The following is a 20,710-nucleotide window of genomic DNA, read 5'->3' as shown; positions in this document are numbered from 1 at the left end:
GTTGGGACAGAATAGAGTGGTGGTAAAATTCATGGGCTTTGGCATCAGGCAGGCCCGGGATTGAATCCCAACTCTGCCACTTACTGGCTGGTGATCTTAGGCACGTTATTTCATTTCGCTACGTCTCAGTTTCTCATCTATGTTTGAGGAGAAAAGCACTTGTCTCGTAGACTTGTTTTGCGAATTTAATGAGATCATTGATGTAGCCTACACAACACAGTACCTATCCCCTGGTAAAGGCTCCTTGTTTCCCAACCAACTGATGGTCACAGACCCTTTACTTAACTACTCTGTTCCTGAAATCCCTCTGGGAAAAAAGAAAAAAAAAACTTGAAGGAAAGTCCAATATCTGCTCAGTGCTTTTCACAGGATGCAGATCTAAAGAAGGATGCACTAGCTAGTCCACCCCCATCATCTGATTAAAGGGATTTTTCCAGGCCATAGTGAGTAATTTGATAGGCCAACAAGGCCTATGAGTAGACAGATAACTAAAAGTGATACTCCCAGAACAGAAGAGATAACAAGTGTTCCTTCCCTAAGGACAGGTTCCCATCAACCCTCTTGAGCCCCAGAAACTGCATTTCAGACTCTTACAACCCCTACTTTGTCTCAGCTTCTAACCACTCAGGGTTACGTACTCGTGTCATTGTGGGCAATCAAGACTTCTTGCAAATTATAGAAAGGACATTTACATACTTTTCAAAGTGACGTTTAAACTCAGAGAACAGGAAGTGAAAATGATGACTGTCTGGCTCAACTGCAGACATAAAGCAACCGGAGGTAAGAGGGGTGAGTGAAAGACAAACTTTTTCTCCAACCTCTTAGTTTTTTTCTTGGCTGCCTCTGGATTGATTAATTTTAGAGAAACTGAAGAGGGTCCAAGGAAGAACCATCAAAATGATTAATAAAAGGAAGAAGCTACTGAATAGTACTAGAAGTTTCCAGTGAGGACAAGAAAAGGGGAGGGGAAGGGAGAGGCTCTGGAGGCTAAAAACAAAGCATCCATTAGGTACTGCAGAACTGCAGGAGTCTCTGGAAGAAAGGGGAAGGTCTCCTGGGCCTGGTCATCTCTATCTACTGAGCATACCCCCATAGACCCAGCAATGAGCCACTCTGAAAGATCAAAAGAATCCTAAGGCTTGGCCTGTGCCCACAAAGGTAGAGAGACAGGGCTGTGCCCACAAAAGGAAAAATTATTATCCAAGCCAAGAATAAAAATGCTGCAACAAGGCACTCGCTTTCTGATATGTGCCAAAGGACTGGTGCAGTGAGAAGTAGTGAGTATTCCTAGGAGAAAGGGATCTTCACAGGTAGTGGGGCTGGAGCCTAAGGGAAGGGATACTACAGGGCTAGGCAGAAAAATCAGAAAGAAAAGAACCAGGAAAAGAACAAAACTAAAATTCAGGAGGCAGGATACGGGCAAGGAAGAGTAGGAAGCCAGACCTGTATGGTGGGAATATGCAGTTCTCAGAAGGGAGTAGTAGGAAATGGACACTAGCAGAAAAGTTTGGATTTTATGCTGCAGGTGGGTAGTGGGGAGCCACTGTAGGCTTTTGAGCAGGAAAGTGTCATGATACCAGTATGCTTTGGAAAGATCACTCTCTTTAGGCTATCATGGACTGGAGGTGGAGGTAGGGATACCAGGTCTTAAGACTATAGCCCTTAAGAATCATTCTGCAGTTGTAGTCACTGAAAATGTGCTCAAGTGCCGACAGGGGCTCAGGCTCCATGGACAAAGCCAGCTGGAGTCCAACAGTCTCTCTGAAAGAAAGACACAGTGTGAGCTCCACACCCCAAGACCACAGCCTCAGTTTGCTCAGGCCTACTAGCCCACAGAGCTGGTCATCATTCGAAGCACATCTCAGCAAGCTTAGGCTGGTACCAAGGACAGATTTCTGGGCAGATGATATCTCTGTTATAAATAGAGAATTTGACTCCAGGTGGGAAATTCAATTTGTGGGAGCAGATGAAATCTTCTGAAACCAAGATCTGATTTCCTGAGCAAATGTCCTTTGGTCTTAATGAACAAGAGAACTAGATAAGGAGAAAAAGAAGCTATAATTAGGCTTTCCCCCCAAATAGGAGGCTTCTTGGATTACCAGGGCCCTGCCTGCAGCATCTTAACGAATGCTTCCCATTTCTGAGCCATGGCTTTGGAGGCAACAAATGCCATTAAATATCGATGCATCACTTAGGAATGGTTGCAAAGTGCTTTTCCGCTCTTGTTATTCATTAACCGTCCCCATTTCCTACCCGCTCTGCTCTCCCCCTCCTTCCCTCACGCCAATCCTGCCATGAGTCTGGCGAGGCTGCACACGGTTGAAATGATGAGAACTTGCAAGCAGAAAGGTTAATCAATTGACTCCAGGTCAAACACAGCAAGTTACTGACAGTTCAGTGGTGAGAATGTTGTAGCCAGGCCTTTCTACCGGTTATAGTTTTAGCCCACCAAGATATATAAACCAACAACCACTTTTCCTTTTGAAGTGGATTTTTGTTTCTTCCATGTCTAGTGAATAGCAATCAGAGAAACAGAAAATGAGGTCCAGAAAAGACAAAGTGAAGGAAAGAGAAATTAGTGACAGACAAAAACAGTGAAAGGGAGAGGCTGACATCATCCCTCCAGGCCTGATTCCCTGAGCACTGAACTCTGCTCAGGTAGAGTAGGCATGAAAAGTAGTAGTAGGAATCAGTTGCTTCTTACCTGTGTGAACTTCGACAATCACCTAGACAATCTGAACCTCAACTTTCTCATCTATAAAATGGGGATTTTAGGGGCTGGGGTTGTGGCTCAGTGATAGAACACTTGCCTCACACACATGAGGCTCTGTGTTTGATTCTCAGCACCACATAAAAATAAACAAATAAAATAAAAGATATTATGTCCAACTACAACTAAAAAAAATTTTTTTAAATGAGGATTATAGTTGTCCTCCTATCTCACTGTGTTATTGTGAAGATTCAATTAAACTATAAAATCTTATATCCATGAAAGAGATTATCCAGGGAAACCAGGAAAGGCCCTCAAACTCCTCAGTTATCTGCTACTCCATTATTAATCACGATTCTGTAGAAATATCTTGAAAGTTTAGCTTTGGACAAAATGCAAACTGTTGGGAGATTAACTCATTGACCCATCAAGATCAAAGAATTTATCAGATTGGTAGGGACGCCCTGTGGCTTTTAGGATGATTTAAATACTTTCTCCCCTAGGATCTTTTGAAGGCTATACATCTTTTTTTTTTTTTTTTTTTTGGTACCAAGGATTGAACCCTTGGGCACTTAACCATTGAGCCACATCCCCAGCCCTTTAAAAAGTTTTTTTATTTGGAGATCAGGGCCTCACTGAGTTGCTTAGGGCCTTGCTAAATTGCTGAGGTTGGCTTTGAACTTATGATCCCTCCTGCCTCAGCCTCCGGAGCCATTGGGATTACAGGTGTGCACAAGTGCACCCAGCTATACATCTATTTCTATAACAGCTCCAGATTACATCATTCTTTAGGTCTGCATCACTGTGAAAAGCATGGGAAGACACACTGAATTTTCCTTCATGTTTTCCCTGGGTGGGACCTTAGGCCCAGAGGTTAAAGTGTTATGACAACAGTGGCCTATCCAGGATGGAGAGTCTATTGGAGGTACCCAGTCCTCTGCTCTCCAGCCTGCAACTGCTTCCTGTCCATCCAATTTCCCCTCTCTAAATTTCCCCCTAACCCAGTCCTACTCAGACAGAAATAAGGAAGGGTGAGGAGCCCAGTTCCTGGCAACACTGCCCCAAACACACACCAGGGCTCCCTCATGGGGAATAGCTGTGCTGGTGGCAATGGCAGCAAGCACTTGGCATCTGACAGGCTCCATCAGCATCAATTTAAATTGGTGTTTTGCTTCCTAACTCCAGGAGGGCAAACATGCCTAAGATGCCAGCAGGGGGGGGAGAGAAAGAAGACATACAAGGAAGCAATGGGCAATTCCCCAGAGCCTGTCAATTCAGCTTCCACTCCAAGGCCTTCCTGAGCCACTGGCCTCTCTGTGGGGCTCCCTCTGCATCAGGAAGGTGGGTGAGGAGGAGGCAGCAGCTTGGAAGTTCTCTCTAGGGAGAGACCAAAAAGAAGAAGAAAAAAGAGGATGAAGAAGAGCAGGAAAGGTAAAAGGAAGCTCCAGGCTAGGGCCAAGGCTGATGGCTCTACCCTCACCAGGTCCTCTTAGTCCTAGCCCCCAACCCTCCAGAGCAGCAGCCTTCCTCTGTCCAGGCCTGCTTATGCTGTACTTTGATGCAGCCAATACCCAGGCCCAAGGGACTTGTGCAATCAAGTCCTGAGCTTCAGGGTGAGGTCTAGGAATCAGCCTTTTCACAGCTATCAAGGGATTTTGATGCAGCTGAGTTAAGGTAGGTAGCCGTGGAAATGCTGCACTAGAGCTCCTCCCCCCCACCCCACCACACCCCAATAAAACATCCCTGGTCAGTGTCTCATTCCCTCACAGCTCTGCCCTCTGAGAGGTGACAGGCAATCTGATAGATTTATTCAGGCGAGTGCATTAATGGGCACTAATTACTTAATGTGCTGTCCATTCCAGATAACATGTGCAATTTACCAGGACCTTCTGGAGACTAGGCCTTAACCCAGAGGAGAATTTCTGGCTTATACAGCTGGAGGGCAGGTGAATTTGAGTAAGGGGAAGACTGGCATCACACCAAGTGCGTGGCTGCCCACACCCTCTGGGACCTAAGGCTGTGGCTAGCTCTGCTGTGAGTCTTGTGGGGGAAATGGAGCCTGAAAACAAGACAGGCTCCCCCACCATGCCCACACACCCCAATGCTCCAAACTCAAGCCATTCTTTCTGTTCTCCACTGTCTTCAAAGAGATAGTGAGTCTAAAGGCAAGCAGGTTCCAAGATTTTGCATTCATTCAGCACTTCTCAAAGGGGAGCCCCCAGACCTCCTATGGGTTTAAAGAGCTACAGATAAACAGTACATATTTTTGGATCTTCAATGTATGCAAAGATTTTAGAAACTTGCAGTACTTTCATGGTAAATCATATGCCAGTATACTATCAAGCAGAATGTGGAAAGTCATATGTGTTTTCAAAACAAAGTGTGAGACGTCAAAGAAATTTCATGCTTTTGACCACTTTAGCCTTTACTTCCAGAGTCTCATTTTAGTTTATGGTTAAGGATTCTGAGTTTTTCTGTTTGTCTGAAAGGTCGAGAAATACTGCCAATTGCCATCTGTGTTTATTTGAGTATGAATTAATTTATCAAATTATTTAAGACTAAGACTGGGAATGGATAAATTTTGATGGACAGGCAGATATTGCATTTGGAAAACACCCAAAGTCTGAGTAGCCATCTAGGGAAGGACTCTCAGAAAGGATCTCAGAAGAAAGAGAGGGTGTTTCTATGTGTCCTGGAAGGAAATCTTGTCAACTGAGCACTTATTAGGGAAGTGAAATGGTCAGAAGCAGAGAGTACTAAGAGATTGAAACAGCAGTCTCTCAGAAGACATTGAGCTTTATCCATGTAAAAAGAGTGTTCCCCTGATACCAAGCCTTAGAGGGACAACATGATCTACTTCTGGTCATGGGGCACCACAGTGGGTGAAACCCAGTTCTGACCCAAGGATCCTTCTTCCATGACTGGGCTCTCCTCCAGCAAGTGTGGAGCAAAGATGACAGAGAAAGGGGAGAGGGGTGGGAGGGGAAGGGAGGGGGCAGGGGGTTATAAATGATGGTGGAATGTGATGATTATTATTATCCAAAGTACATTTATGAAGACATGAGTTAGTGTGAATATACTTTGTATACAACCAGAGATATGAAAAATTGTGCTCTATATGTGTAATAAGAATTGTAATGCATTCCACTGTCATATATAAATTTTAAAAATTAATTAAAAAAACATGACAGAGAAGCTAGGGAGCAGCTGCCTTTGAGGTGAGAGGGTCCCTACAGTCAGCTGAGGTCCATGAAGTGGCTTGTTGGCGTTTGCAGTTCATCAGGTGAGAGTCATGCCATCTCTGGCCTTCAGTGTTTGCCAGCCTTCAATACTTACCCAGTGGTAAGCAGGCTCAGCTAGTATACAAGGGGCCACTAAAAAGTCCTCTTAGCATAATTGCCCAGCTTTTGACCTCCGTCCTCCTAAGGACAAATGTTTTGAAATTTGTCCTTCCTATCCCCATTTTTTCCCCTGTGGCATTCTCTCTTCCCCAGCCTTCCACTAGTACCCAGTTTCCCCAATAGCTTAAGAGCTTCCTCTCCTTTTTCCTCCACACACCCTATCTTTAACACTGGGGCCTTCATTGGCCCCAGATGCTTTAGGGTGAATGAGTGTCTTGCTGAAAGGCAAGATGGGAAACAAAGGGTTGGGGGCTGAAAAATTATAATGCAAGTTTCCTCCTTGATCTTTCTGATTACATTATCCTTTCTTCCACCATTCCAGGGCCTGCCTAATCAACCTAACAGTTTCTGTGCTGTCTTAGACAGCGTCACTTCCTACTCCTGACCAAGTGACACCTTGCTCTACATTCATTTATCTTTTCCTGGGTGCTCATGGGTAGGTGGGTAGTTTCAAGCAGAGGTAGGCAGCTTAGTAATGTCTCTCCATTGAAAAGACTAGCAGCCTGTCTCTCCAGTATAATCTCAGTTGAAGACTTGGGGTCCCAAGAGTTTTTGCAGACATTATCACTGTCTAGTCAAATAGGCACGGGTTCAACTCCTGGATTAGGCCCTACCAGCTGTGTCATCTTGTAGAAATTACTTAGCCTCTCTGAACCTTCAGCTTCCTTTACCATAAGGATAATGATAATATCTACTCTCTTGGGTTTACTTTAAGGGTTAAATGTGATAATGCATGTAAAATGCTGACACAGCACCTGTAATAAGTGCTCAATAAGTTAGTACTAATAGTAATTATTATTCTTAATTGTCATCATGTGGCTAGAACCCAGGTTCCACCATTTATTACTACATGAGTCTTGGCTTCTTCCTCTATAAAATTAAAGAAAGATAAGATGTTATTTGGTAAGAAGGTTGTGGTGATCATGAAATGAGTTAACACATGGAAAGTTCTCAAGGATAGATAGGTGTCCTATCAAGAGAAAGGAATTAATTAATTCCTGTGAGATGAATATCCCCTGAGATGAAGAACCATCCTCCCTTTCCTAAGAACTTTAGAAGAATGCCCAGCTCACAGTGAGTGATGGGTCCACAAATGGTAGTCAATATTACTATTATTACCGGAGGCCAAGAGACTGTCCATCTATCCTATTCTCAGTTAATGGCAAGTTGGTTGCTTGATTATTAAGTGCTGATTACAGACCAAGGTGCCAGTGAAGTTGGGCTGCCTCCATCCCTCTCAGTGAGCAGGGGAGAGAAATAGTGCCACTTGTTAATTTCATCTCAGTGTACTAATTTCAATACGAAATAGACTCCTGGCTGAATCCTCTTCATTCGGTGTCCAATTGCCATGCAATTTGAAGAGACTGGACTCTTGCCCCTCCTTACCAAATTCACTGCGACTGGATCAAGGGTCCTAGTTTTTCACACCAGTGTTTATTTTGCTGCATTTGGGCACAGGGTTAAGAATGCTGAAGAGGGCTGAGGTTGTGGCTCAGTGGTAGAGCACGTACGTGCCTAGCACGTGTTCAATCCTCAGCACAGCATAAAAATAAAGAAATAAAATACAGGTATTGTGTCCATCTACAACTAAAAAAAAAATATATTGAAGAATCTTCACTAGGCTCTCTCTGCCCACCTCTTGCTTCCCTTCCACCTTCATTTCTGTTCAGCATAAGAAGTGTACAGTTTGTCAAACAAGAATATCAAAGACACCCTAGTTACATGGTTCTCTGGGTGGGGAGTCTTTCCCATAGGAGTGAAACTGGCCAGTATGCAAGCAGGCTGGAGCATTCACTTTGACCAAGAACTAGAAACAATGTAAACAATGAAAGTGTCCCTTCAGGCAGGAATTAGGCAGAATAAGAACAAATTGGGAGCCAGAGGCAGTGGTACACACACCTGTAATCCCAGCAAATCAGGCTGCTGAGGCAGGAGGATCACAAATTTGAGGCCAACCTGGGCAACCTAGTGAGACACTGTTTCAAAATTAAAAAGTAAAAAGGACTGGGGATGCAGCTCAGTGGTAGAGTACCCCTGGGTTCAATCCCCAGTACCAAAAATACACAAAAAGAACAAAATGGGGGTCTTTTTAGTAGATGATTTAGGAGGCATGTTGGTTTTTAAAAGGACAACTACTGTTTGCTGAGAGCTTTTGCATCCATTTTCTCATTGAACACTCTGAAAATCTCCATGAGATAGGTCTTGCCAACATCTTCACTCTTTGGGCGAGGTTTAGAGAGGTTGAGTTACCTACCTAAGCTCATACAACTAGTGAGAAGCAGATTCCAAAAGTCCCACACTTAATCACTATCTTAAACCAGACAGTGTCTAGCTGGTCACTCAGGAGCCTTCACACCTGCCTTTGTAAAGGGACACAGTTCCTCCCCACACAATTTTATTTTTCTTTTGTTTACCATGCAGCAGATTGACTAGAGACTGAGCATATGCTTTGAGGGAGCCCAGCAAACAGCAGAAGTGGGCTAATCAGAATCATACAATAGACTTGCTTTAGTTATTAACCCATGAGGTTTTTTTGTTTTTTGTTTTTTTTTTAAGAATTTATACAAACTGACTTGTGGGCATCTGGGCTATTAATAATAAAGACTGAATTGGGTGAGGATCAGGTACCCTAGAGGGGATCCCATCTTGAGATACCGTCCCTCAAGAAAACAAGCCAGGAACCCTCTGGCTGCAAATACCATTATTCACACTGGACAGCTAGTTCCCAGCTTGCCTCCCAGTCCCTGGAGACACAAGGCCAACTCTACCCTGATTTTCTTTACTTCTCTTCTTGGGAAAAATTAGAAATCAGGTCTGAGTTACTTCCCTTGTTAGACTGTGTGTGTGTGTGTGTGTGTGTGTGTGTGCACGCGCGCACATGTGCACATGCACATACATGTGCATGCTTGCACACTCAGTGTGTCTGTGGCCTCACATGTGACTCTATGTGTGTCCCTGTGTTTGTCTTGTTCCTTAGAGCATCTTCTTGCACATGGGTCTGTTTGCATGTTTGCCAGGAAAGGAATGCTATGCATTTTTCTCCCTGCAACACTTTCTCTGATTTCAATGATTCTATCAGCTTGCATTCCCAGCCTGGGCTACCAGCATCCAGATGCAGGGAATTTCCATCCTTTTTTTTTTTTTTCAAGGTAGAAAGCGCAGGAAGGAAGCAAAAAGTATGCTCAGTGGATGGATGGCCAAATCTGCTAGTCAGCTACTCCACTGCTGATCCCAGCTGTGGAGAACCACAAAGCCCTGCACTTGGAGCTCTCTTCTGTATTCTGGAAATCCCACAGAGCTTAGGAGAACATCCTCTGGCTCCACAATTGCCCCTCAGCAGCCCTCTAACCTCTTCTGAGGCTTCACTCAAGTGCTTCAATAGAACTGGAAGTGAGGGAAAAATTCCAACTGGAATGGGTCCCCTTTTTTTGCCAATAGCCTCCCTTCCAGAATCCAGGAACACTGGGGTGGGGAATCAGAAATCTAGGAGGGCTCAACTTTCACCTTAGAACTCCTGAAACCCTACTGGGCAGATGTTGTCTGTCTCTCCAAGATGCCACAGACAGTCAAAGTCACCACGTATTTGTCATTACCATAGGCTCTTAAACTTCACCATTTCTCTTTCCTGGCCTCAACACAGCCCTCCCAGATCCACTGTCCAGCTTCTCAGTCCCTCTGGGTTCTCACTGAGGCTGCCCGTTGCTTGGGGAGGAGGAGTGGCCTTTTTCTTGGTCCTCAAAACTCTTCCAAGGGGGTCTGGAGCCGGCTGGGAGACCAGGAGCCTCTCTTGAAAACTCATCTGCTACGTATTTAGTATTCACAGTGTGTCTCTAAAAAAATGTCCTGAGATCATTCATCAGGCACTGTGCTGTGTGCCTAGCTGCTCTCCTTCAGGGTGTGTTTGTGCGTGTATGTGTGTGTGTGGCCAGGACCCTCCCTCCATCTGCTGGAGAACACACACGCACACACACCTTAACCTCCCTTCTCACCAAACCAACCGCCTGCTATAAGCAGACCTTGCCAGCTGGAAGATTGCGCTCTCACTGAGGTGGGTTCCCGGGCTGGGCCTGGGCTCCAAGCCGCTTAGCTCGCTCCAGTGCTGGGTTGAGGCGCTGCGAGCAGGAGCCTGAGCCGAAACTCAAGGTGCGTGTGGACACTGGCTGTAGTGACCAGAAGGGAGCTGCAGGGAGGGCATCCCCAGCAGAAGGCGAGCAAAGAAGAGGCGAAAGGCAAGGTCAGGGGCCAGGGAATGGACTCCCCCGAAGCTAGCATTCCGGCTGCCCCTTCTTATCCGCAGTTCCCTCCTCCCCCTTGTTTCCCTGGTTCACTTTGGAAATTGGCTTGCCCTCTTGGCTGCCAGCAGTTCCCGGCAGAGCCCAGCCAGAACGGTCAGGTTCAAGAAGTGAGGCAGCGCCGGGCTGGATGGCTGGGTTGCTGGGTCCTGTCTTGGGAGATTCTTTCCCCAATTGTCAATTTCGTGTTTATTTTTAGTTGTGACCCGAGCCAGGAGCTGCGCCTTTAAGCCGCTTTCCCATTCGGGGAAACCGACGCCAGCACTCGAGGGTCGGGAGGCGCCGGAGAGGCCCCTCATTCTGCACTCCCCCCTCCCCTCCCCTCCCCTCCCCTCCCCCTCCCCCCGCCCCTTCTCCCCTCCCCTCCTCGGCCGTCCGGCCGCCTCGCCGCCATCCGTCACCTCGCAGCCTGCCGCACTCCTGGAGCGAGAGAGCGACGAGCGAGCCACGGCGATGGTGCCGCCCGCGGCGCAGCCATGGAGCCCGCCCGAGGAGCCCGCGCGCGCCGCTGCCAACCTGCCCGCAGCCCGCCGCCTGCGCGCCAGCTCCCCGCGTCCCGGGCCAGCTGCTGCCGCCCGGCCAACCTCTGCCCGCCCTGCCGCCCGGCGCCACTGAGCCCCACGCCCGTGCCGGGCTCGGGGGCACCGGCGCCCTAGTCCCGCCGCCGTCGCCGCCGCCTCTGCGCCGCCGCTGCCGCGCCGCCGAGGCGGAGGAGGAGGAGGAAGAGGAGAAGGAAGGTAAGAAGCGCGCTGCCTTTAGGGGGGCGCGCCTGCAGTCTCAGCCCGGTCAGGGGTAGGTCGCAGCGAGAGCGTGCCGCCCCGGGCCAGCTCGGGGACGACCCGCGCTTGGGCGCCCCTGGGAGCCGGGGGCAGGGTGGGGGGCGCCGAGCGTCGGGCCACCTGGAGTTTGGGTGGGCGGTGGGAGCGGAGGGCGACGGGCGGCCGGCCCACTGCCCGGGTGACTCGTTGGGTTGGCGGGCTCGCCTTGGCCGCTGGGGGTGCAGGGTGAGGAGCCCAGCGCAGAGGAGTGCAGCGCGTTCATTATGGAGCCTTTGTGTGCGCGCCGGAGCTGTGGGCACAGTTGGGAGAGCTGAGGAGATGCGGGGCCTGGCTGCTGGAAGGTGGCCACTTAGCCCGGCTGTCCGGCGAAGCCCGAGCCCCAGGGATGCCAGAAACAGCTGTCTGAAGCATGTGCGTGGTTCCCGGGGCCATGTTCACACGCGGACACGGACGCGCACACACACGCACACACAGCCGCACCACATTCCTGACACTCAAACACCGTCACCCCCATCCGAAGACAAAACACAGAGCTACACTTGCCCCCTCCCAGCAGGATGCTAATAAAGCAGTCACCCAAACATATATATGGCTACTCGGCACCCCCTCCAGCACTGCTAAAACATGTACACAACCACACACATGCACACTCTTCCCAGTCTGGTGCTTTGGAGCTTGGAGAGTGTGTATATGAGTATGTTTTCTCAGAGTGTCCCTGAGAAACTACATGACAACTGCACATTACTGCAGATCCAGTACCTGGTGCTCCCCCCTCCACACACACGCAGTCACCCTAACCCCTAAGCTATTGTGGACACCTCCACCAGGGCCCTTAAGAACTCCATCCTGGCAAAAAAAGCATTCCCAACTCTTGAAGTCGTGCCCCTCCACACCTGAGCAACTGGGCTTCCTATGTGTATGCACGCATGTGTGTGTGTATGTGTGCGCGTCTCCCCCGCCCCCCTCCCCATCATATACATACACTGAAACCATTGCAGGGGCAAATGCTTGACACCTTCCCCAGAAGCAGGTGGTATCCCCACCCTTAGAGCTGCCACTAAAGAGCCCTTGATCACAGTGAACGCTGAATTCTGCCAGAGCTGGCCCCTCCCCTTGGCATCCTGGCCCAGCTGCAGAGCCCTGGAGTCTCCCCCCGCCCCCCGCGCCCCCGGTGGTCTCCGCATTCTACAGCTTTCGCCGAGGGCGGGGCCATCTCTGGACTGCTGCCCGCTGGAGAAACTGCTATAAGAGCAAGGCTCCCTTGGGGGCGCCCTTCTCAGAGTGGAGGGTGGGGGACTGCTGACTCAGAGCGAAGCACCTAGTGAGTTTTCCCAGCTGGAGACTGGGGTAAACAGCGCTCACACCTTGACCTAGAGGGCCCTGAAGAGTGTGGAAATTTAGCCATTAGAACCCCGAACCGGGAGACCCTGCCCCTCCCACCCTTTCGGGGCCAGTCAAGCTCACTGCAGGAGAGGCAGGGGGAACCCAGTTCTCAGCTTCCTGGGAGCTGAGAGAGCTTTCCCAGGAAGGCTTTGCTATTTCCATTGAGCAAAGGGCTCTGGCTCTCCCCCGGGAGTCCTCAACAAGACTTGGCTTTGCCCAAGCAAATATGCGGCGTTTACCCAAATTCGTGGTGTATTTATTTATTTATTTTTCGTGTGAGGGGACCAATTCAACCTCAGCAGCTTGGCCTGAGGGTGCCCCTAAGGTAAATGTGCCTGTGGAAGGGAAAGTAAGGTTAGGGGCAGCAAGATTAGTGGGTTTGACTGATTTAAGCAGAGACGCCTAGATTGTAGCCCTTGGTAAAATCGTGACAGAGTTAGCTTCCGACGTCAGAGCGCCTTCTCTGCTCCTGCACCTGCCCCTCCCGTTGACTGTTCTGGCTCGTCTGCATCCCTTCCCCCTGCCCTCTCAGACCATTTAGGCGGGGCTTTGCTCCGGGCTCAGTCAAATCTGAAGAAAAAATCCCTTTCAGGCCAAGGTGTTAATAGCTGATAGGGGTTTATTACCTATACCTCATAGGTGGCATTTGGCATTTTTAAAGGAGACAGGGGAGTTGGATCTGTTAGTGGAGCTTTTCAGGCACCTGTGGCAGGACCCAGACCAGGTGCATTTGTGAATAGTGGAATCTGTCTGCTGTCTATGTCTGGCCCAAGTTGTGGGCATTGTGTGTGTGGGAGTGGGGATGTGGGAAGGTGGGATGTAATTATGGAGGCCTGAGGCCCAAGAGAGAAGGTTTGAATTGATTTGAGAGGCAACTGGGAGCCCCTGCAGGAATCTGAGAAGGGAGGTGATGTGATCTAAGCGGGAGAGAAACACTCATTGCTGCATGTGGAGATATCCTCTCATGTCTCTCACTAACACCCACCACCACAATTGCCTTGCAAGTGTGGGCTGAAGGACACCAGAGTGGAGGTTGGCCAGAGGAAGGGTTTGGGTGCCCCAGGCTTCTGGTTTCAAGCATCTTATAGATCTGAGCCATCCTGCAGAATGGTCAGTCTGTGAGTCTAAACCTAGCAAGTGCCCTCAAGTAACAAGCAGTGGCTTCAGACAGTGTGATGGAGCTTCTGCTTCCCTGGGAGAGAGGTCTGGAGACTTTCTAGAAGGCTGCAAGCCTCATTTTGAATGAGGCAGGATCTTTCCCTCTGTAAAGTGGTAGTACAGGAGTCTTGAGAATTGACCCATGTGGCTCTACTGGGGAATTTTGTCACCACAACATCTTTTGGAAGTAGTAGCAGGTTGAAAAAGTGCAATAAGAAAGCCCTGGAATTGCTGATGACAGCCACAGACTGGGCAATGTACTGGAGGTGGGGGTGGGGTAGGGGTAAGGATGAAGCAGCTAGAGTCCTGGGGTGGGGGTATGGGTGAAAAAGAAGGATTGAACCAGCACTGCCTCATTGCAGTAGTTCCACATCAGCTCTTAGAAGGAGCATGAGTGGATACAGGACAATAGAGGTACTCTGTACCCCACCTCCACTGTGCATAAATGACTGGGCTCAATGATCAGCCCCAGACAAGCCCCCTGAGATGGCTACACCAAGACATCAGAGGAAGGATCTCTGATGTTTTGGAGCCTCCTGTCTAGCTGAAGCCTCTCTCTCTCTCTCTCTCTCTCTCTCTCTCTCTCTCTCTCACACACACACACACACACACACACACACACACACATACACACACACATTCTGTGTGTATGCATCTCCCTCCCTACCCCTCCCTGTCCCCCCCCCACTCTCTCTCCATCTCTCTACAAATACACCTTTACTCATAAACCTGGAACAAATTGTGGGAAGTGAGGTTCGTGCAGACAAACATGACCCCTGAGGGTTCATGCCTTCACATAGGGCGTAGAAATCACTTTTAGGGAGAAACTGGAACAGTACCCTTTGACACTGACATTGAGTGAAGACCATGAGCTTAGCAGATCCCCAGAAAAAGACCACACCCAAGTCAGTTCAACTTTTCACCAGCCTTAAAACCATTTGCATTCACAACAGAAAACTCTGATTTGGCTCTTCTTTCAAGGACTTGTTTTCCTCCATACCATAAATTCAAAAAGCAAAACATTCTCTTGTGTTTTCTGCAGCCCAAATGCAACATCCTCAAAATAAGCTGGACTTGTCTGCTGAGAAATCTGAGGGCCAGGGGCAGAAAGGCATGGCAGGGAGCAAATGGAGAGAAACATGTCATCTTTCCTTCCTCCCTTTCAGTCGCCCCTCAGCCAAGCTGCTAGGGAAAGGGCAGAGATCTTGGGGTTCTTTCTTATTTCCCACCAATGACAGGTAGCACTCTCTTTTCTGAGACCAAGGGCACCAACCTTACAAAGGAACATTAACATCCCAGTGACATACTAACACCTACTCCATGGTAGTCAGAAAATGAGCGGTAAGTTGGACTATGTGTATGACACGGAGGTGGGAGGAAGGAGGGATAACTGTATATATTTAGGAAACTGTTTGTATGGTTTATTTTATTTTATTTTTATTTTTTGGTACTGGGGATTGAACTCAGAGGCACTTTACCAGTGAGCCACACCCCAGTTCTCTTTATTTTGACACCACTGGATCTCACTAAGTTGCCCTGGCTGGCCTTGAACTTGTGATCCTCCTGCTTCAGGCTCCTGAGTCACAGATTACATGCATGTGCCAGTGTATGTTTTTGTTAAAAAACTTGAGAATGATCAGGTGTGTGCACATCAGCAGGATTCCTGGTGCGTATGTCATAGCTCTATTGTGCCCCCCCCTTTTCTCCTATTTACTAGTTCTTCTTCCTACCCCTCAAATCTGGATATTCTCCAGTTCTTTTATTTATTGGCAAGAACATGCAACTGTATCAAGGCTTCCACACTAGCCTCTATACTGGCCATCCCCACTTCTCTAGCCCAGACTTAACTCTGATCCTGAGGTCTATCCCTGAATTTCTGGCTACTTTCAACAAGTAGCCAGAAATTCAGGGATCTCTTCAACTCAGCATTCACAAACATCTCATTCTCTCTCAAAGATGATTTACTTTTCTGACCTTTTAAGCCTCCTAGACTAGAAACCCAGAACCACCTCTGATTAACCCCCTCCCACCCTGCAACCATGCCACTTACCTTATTCTCTTTCTTTTTCAGTCCATAATACACACACCTGCCTGATTAATATTCTGAAATACCATTTATTCATAATAATTCTGATCAACACCCCTGAAGGGTGATAGCTGACTGCCTGTAGGATGAAGTTTGGCTTCCTTAGCCTAGCATTCAAGGCTATCCTTAAGTGGACCTAACCCTGTTTATTCTTCCAACCTTATTTCTCACTGTTTGTCCACATCATTGATTCTTAAATTTTAACATGTCTCCAAATCACTTGAAAGAACTTGTTATAATGCAGCTGCTTCGGTCCCTCCTGGTCACTTCCTGAGCTTCTGATTCAGTAGGTCTTGGAGCTAGAGTTCAGAAATATGAATTTTAACATGCTTCCCCCAAGTGGTTCTGATGTACTTGACATACGTGAGAAGCATTACTCCAGGTGGACCCTCAACCCTAGCTAAGTTTCTTTCTTCAGTGTCTCTTAAACATGCCTTTTCTACTTTTTTTTTGCATCTATGCTTTTATTAATGCCATTCTATTCTGCCTATGTTCCCTCTTATCCAAATACCTCTATACCTATCCTTTCAGCCTACATTCAAATTCACCTCCTTCAAGAAGTCTTCTCTGGTCATTCTAAATAAAGTGATCTCTCTCTCTCCTCCTCCCTCCTCTGGACTCCTCTGGCACTTGCTGATTCTAAAAAACATTTGACAAGTACATCACTGGGACTGTCCACTAGTATCACTTGAATTAATTCATCTATTCTTCACATACAAATAAAACATTTCATGTGTTTGTCTTATTTATATTATAAGTTCAATGAAGGAAAGAGCTTGGTGTTTTTCATTTTTTTTATTACTATAGCACATAATACCTTATACATAGTAGATGCTCAAGAAGCACTTGGTGAATTGGATTGAATATTTGTCGATTCACAAAAGGTAGGTATTCTGTTTTCTCTCCCCCTGCACATGACAATAATTATTTATTGAGCATATAATTACATGTGAAGCATTGTATTCACTTCTGTGAAGAACCTAAAGATGAAGGATGCTTCTTTTTCTAAAGCAATCCCAGTCATCTTTGTATTTACAGTGCCTAGTGCATGGAAGAGATACTTAATAAATTTTTGTTAGGTGAACAAATGAATGTGCAAGTGAAGGAATGAGCAAGGACATAGGGTAGTTGTGTCATAGAAATACGAGAGGCATGGAAATTAAGGCCAGGAAGGTAGACTGGGGTAAAGTAGATGACTATTGTTTTTATTCTTTATTTGTGAATGTTTTCAGGCTCAAAAATAAAATAGTTAAAATAATTCTCATATACCCACTATCCACATTAAGTAATTATCAGGATTTTGCCATATTTGCTTCATCTATCTTTTTTTTTCTTTGCTGAAGTATTTTAAAAGAAATTCCAAACATCAGTCATGCCATTTCATTCCTAATGCTTCTTTATTCATCTCTGAAAAACATTTTTTCACATAACCACAATAACATTAACACATCTAACAAAACTAACAATAATGCTTTTGTATTAATCATTACCTAGTCTTTAATCAAATGTCCTCAATTGTCTCAAAACATTTTGCTGTTGACTTGTTTGAATCAAGATCCAAAAAAATAATTCAGCATGTTACATTTGATTGTTTTGTTTCCTAAAGTCCTTTCAATAGCACCCCCACCCCCTGCCTGGCCCCACCTTCTTTGTCTTATTTGAGAAATCAGACCAGTTGTTCAAATCCCATATTCTGACTTGTCTTTTATTATTCTGGTTGGTCCTCTTATTGTCATTTACCTTGTTTTGTTGTCCCTTGTATTTCCTGTAAATGGGAATCAGCTCTATGGGTTGATTAGATTCATGTTTATTTTTCATGTTTTCTTCTTTTTTTCCCTTTTGGTAAACTGATTAAAAGGGAGTCATCCTAAAGATAGGAAGACTACTTAGTAGGTTGTTAAAATAGCTGGATGGAAATAGAACAGAGATTGGTGGATGGATCTGGAGGTAAAAAGAACCTGATTTACCTACGAATTGGCTGAGTGGGATGAGGAAAGAGAAAGAATCAAAGATGATTTTGAGGCTTTGAGCCCACATGATGGGGAGAGTAATGATGCCATCAAATGTGAAGGATGGGTTTTTAATGAGAGCAGCAGGAATCAGGTTAGATTAAAGGAGGAACTTTCTCACAGTAGGAAGCCATCTGCTCTGGTTTTTCCAGATAACACCATCTCTCCCAGAAAAAAAAATTTTTTTTTGATCAGTATTATGGCTAGATGTTTGGGCCCTCTGGAAAAAAAATTAGAAAAAAGATTCCTGATTTTTTAACTGTCAAGTTAAATTTCCAGCCTCAGATCCTTGAGAGGAAAGATGGATGTACACTTCTGGATAGAGAGAAAGTAATGCTGATATCCCTGATGAAGATCAACCTACTGTTCCATATCATCCTGTGTTTCTGAGTCATTAGGCTTGGGTAGAAGATTGGGATGCCAATGCTTAGAATTTCTGTAGACTCAGCCAATGAATCTACCTCAAGACTCAAGTCCTTTGAGACACCTGGAAGTCTCCATCCTATACCCAATTCTCCATTGAATATGGGGTCTGCACAGTGCTTCTTCCTAAGCCAAAAATTGCTCGGTATCCCTGGGATATTCCCTGAACTCTAAGAAAGCCCAGGATCATTTAGTCCCCTCAATAAGAACTTGCTTAGGCTATTGAATCAGATCAGGTGAGAACTACTCCAAGATCCATCCTATCATATCCTCATTCATAAAACCTCTTCCTCTCCCTTCTTCCAGCTTTTCTTTCTTCTTGCTTTCTCTTCAGCTCCTCCCTCCCTGCTCTACTCTGTCTCTTCCAACATACATTTATTCTCTCCAGTTAATCAAACACTGGCCCCTGCAGCCCATTGTGTCTCAGATTGATCACTTAAGCAGTGTTATTGATCGCCCAGAGAACCTTAGGAGGTGGGAGTGTTCAGGAAGCTAGCATCTGACAGCAGATTGGCTGCCTGGACCTCTCAGAGCAGCTTCAGCTCTACTGCCCAAACATTTTTTTTTTAGATAAGGGGAGGGCACAGACAGAGGAGATCCTTAAAGGGTCTTCATTTATCTCATCTTCCTTTCATTTTGGAGGTGAAGTATGCAGACAGAGGTCTATGGAGCACTCCTGAGTCTAACCCTATACCCACACTATGGTGAGAAGGGCAAAATAAAGGCTCTGCTCTTTAGAAATTTATAATTTAACAGAAAACAATACTTACTCATATGCGGCAACTAAAAATAATACAAGATGGAAAACAGATGCCACATTGTTTGCTCTAAACAGTGAGCACTGTAGGGGTTCAGGGCTCAGAGAGAACAAGAGTGTGGGCTGGAATGCAGGGAGAAGGCTTCCTAGAAGAGGTTGAACTTGAGTTTGGTTTTGCATAATATGAGAGATTGAGGTTGTGGAATAGAAAAGGAACAGGCTTCCAAGGGGTAGGGGAAGGCATGGTATAGGGGAAAATGATGGAGTTTTTTATATGGTCAGAGTAGGATCAAAGAAGGGTTAAAGGGAGGTCTGACTAGAGGATACTATAGATGTGGAGGCACCTTGGGAGGAAATGCTTGGCTGAGTAAGGGGTACTCAGATTTGGAAAATATTTGCCATCATAATAAGGAGTTTGGACTTGGAGAGACCCTGGAGGGCCATTAGACAATTATGCACAGTGTTTTAGGATGGTTAGCCATAAAATAGGAAGAGGAATTAAGTGAGGTAAGGAGAGACTTGAGGCCAGCTTTTTAGCTACTACAGCAATCCAGAATGAGAGGTGAGGAAGGCAGTGCCAGTGGACATAAATAGAAGTGTCAAATCCAAAAGGCACTGGTGTGGCTGGTAAACCACCAACTACATTTACTTGACTTCTTTCTGTCCCATTCCCTGCATCCTCTTAGCCTTAACTCTACATTCTTTGCCTCATGCCCTCAGGGCCTTTGGTTGGCAGAATTTCACTGCAACTAAGCTGACAATGGGTTAATCAGTTCACCATCCAAAATGGAGTAGATTTGCACTGGGCCCTTCAATGTTGTGACCTGAGAGTGAGCAAAGAGGAATCTGGCTGCAGAGTCCAGTGAAGATGACAGCTAAGCCAGAGTGCTGAGTGCCACCTCCCCCTACAGAGAGGCTGGAGGCAGAGCCTGTCTACATCTGGTCTGTTTAAAGCCCCCCAAGACCTCTGAGAGCTGCTGAGAGTGAGGAGACATCTTTCAACTTCTCTGTTAGAATCAGTTTGAAAACTCCTCTGAGCACTTGGGAATCATCCCAATGGAGGTCACACCTGTGCCTGGGTATGGCATGAGCTACCACAGCACTTTGATACCAGCTGGAGTCCTGGCATTCCAGCTGGTATGGAGAACTAAGTGAGGAGGCCACAGGTAGGTGGGAGGGTGACTACAGAGGCCTTGGCCTGCTCACCTGTCTCCCCACCAACATTCCCCTCCCTACCCAACCTGCTGAGTGTCAGCTCCAGACAGGTATTGGTGCCAAGTCCTCCAGTCCTGGATTGGAGAAAATAGAAAACTGCAGATCAAGGGATATGTGTGAGATTTGAGTCCCCTTTTACTGGATTTTCTTGTGGAAGGATATGATGCCTTCTAAAGATGAGTAAGTAGGATAGGTCTGCCCAGGCTGTAGGCTCCTAACCCCTGAGGGAGCTCTACTCTAGGGGCAGGACCACCCAGCCAAGCAGGCCTCTTTTTGCTTCTGATCCAAATCCACTGGGGAAACAGAGAAACAGATGGCTAGACTGGTGGATGAACACACGGACACGCACACAGTAAAGCACAAATACACACACACACACACACACACACACACACACACACACAGAGTATGGTCTGTCAAACATCGGCCTCCAGCATTTCCCTGCTGACGATTTCTGTTTTGATTTCTGTTCAGTCTTTTGGTTGCTGATTTGAGGC

At 46.7% G+C, this 20,710-nt stretch overlaps 1 protein-coding gene across 3 annotated transcripts in view; it reads left to right on the top strand.

Moving 5' to 3' along the window:
* The first annotated feature begins 10,755 nt into the window (after positions 1 to 10,755).
* The window catches only part of Frmpd3 (FERM and PDZ domain containing 3), a 139,071-nt gene continuing 129,116 nt past the window's right edge, over positions 10,756 to 20,710 (top strand). For all 3 annotated transcript variants that reach the window (XM_078034421.1, XM_078034419.1, XM_078034418.1), the window contains exon 1: positions 10,756 to 11,140. The gene's annotated coding sequence lies outside the window, so the exon portion shown is untranslated. The remainder of the gene's footprint in view (positions 11,141 to 20,710) is intronic.

This window comes from Ictidomys tridecemlineatus, chromosome X, assembly GCF_052094955.1.
Source record: "Ictidomys tridecemlineatus isolate mIctTri1 chromosome X, mIctTri1.hap1, whole genome shotgun sequence".
In the NCBI taxonomy this organism is placed as follows: domain Eukaryota; kingdom Metazoa; phylum Chordata; class Mammalia; order Rodentia; family Sciuridae; genus Ictidomys; species Ictidomys tridecemlineatus.
Note: the sequence above shows the minus strand (reverse complement) of the source record. Positions and strands in the feature narration are given on the sequence as shown.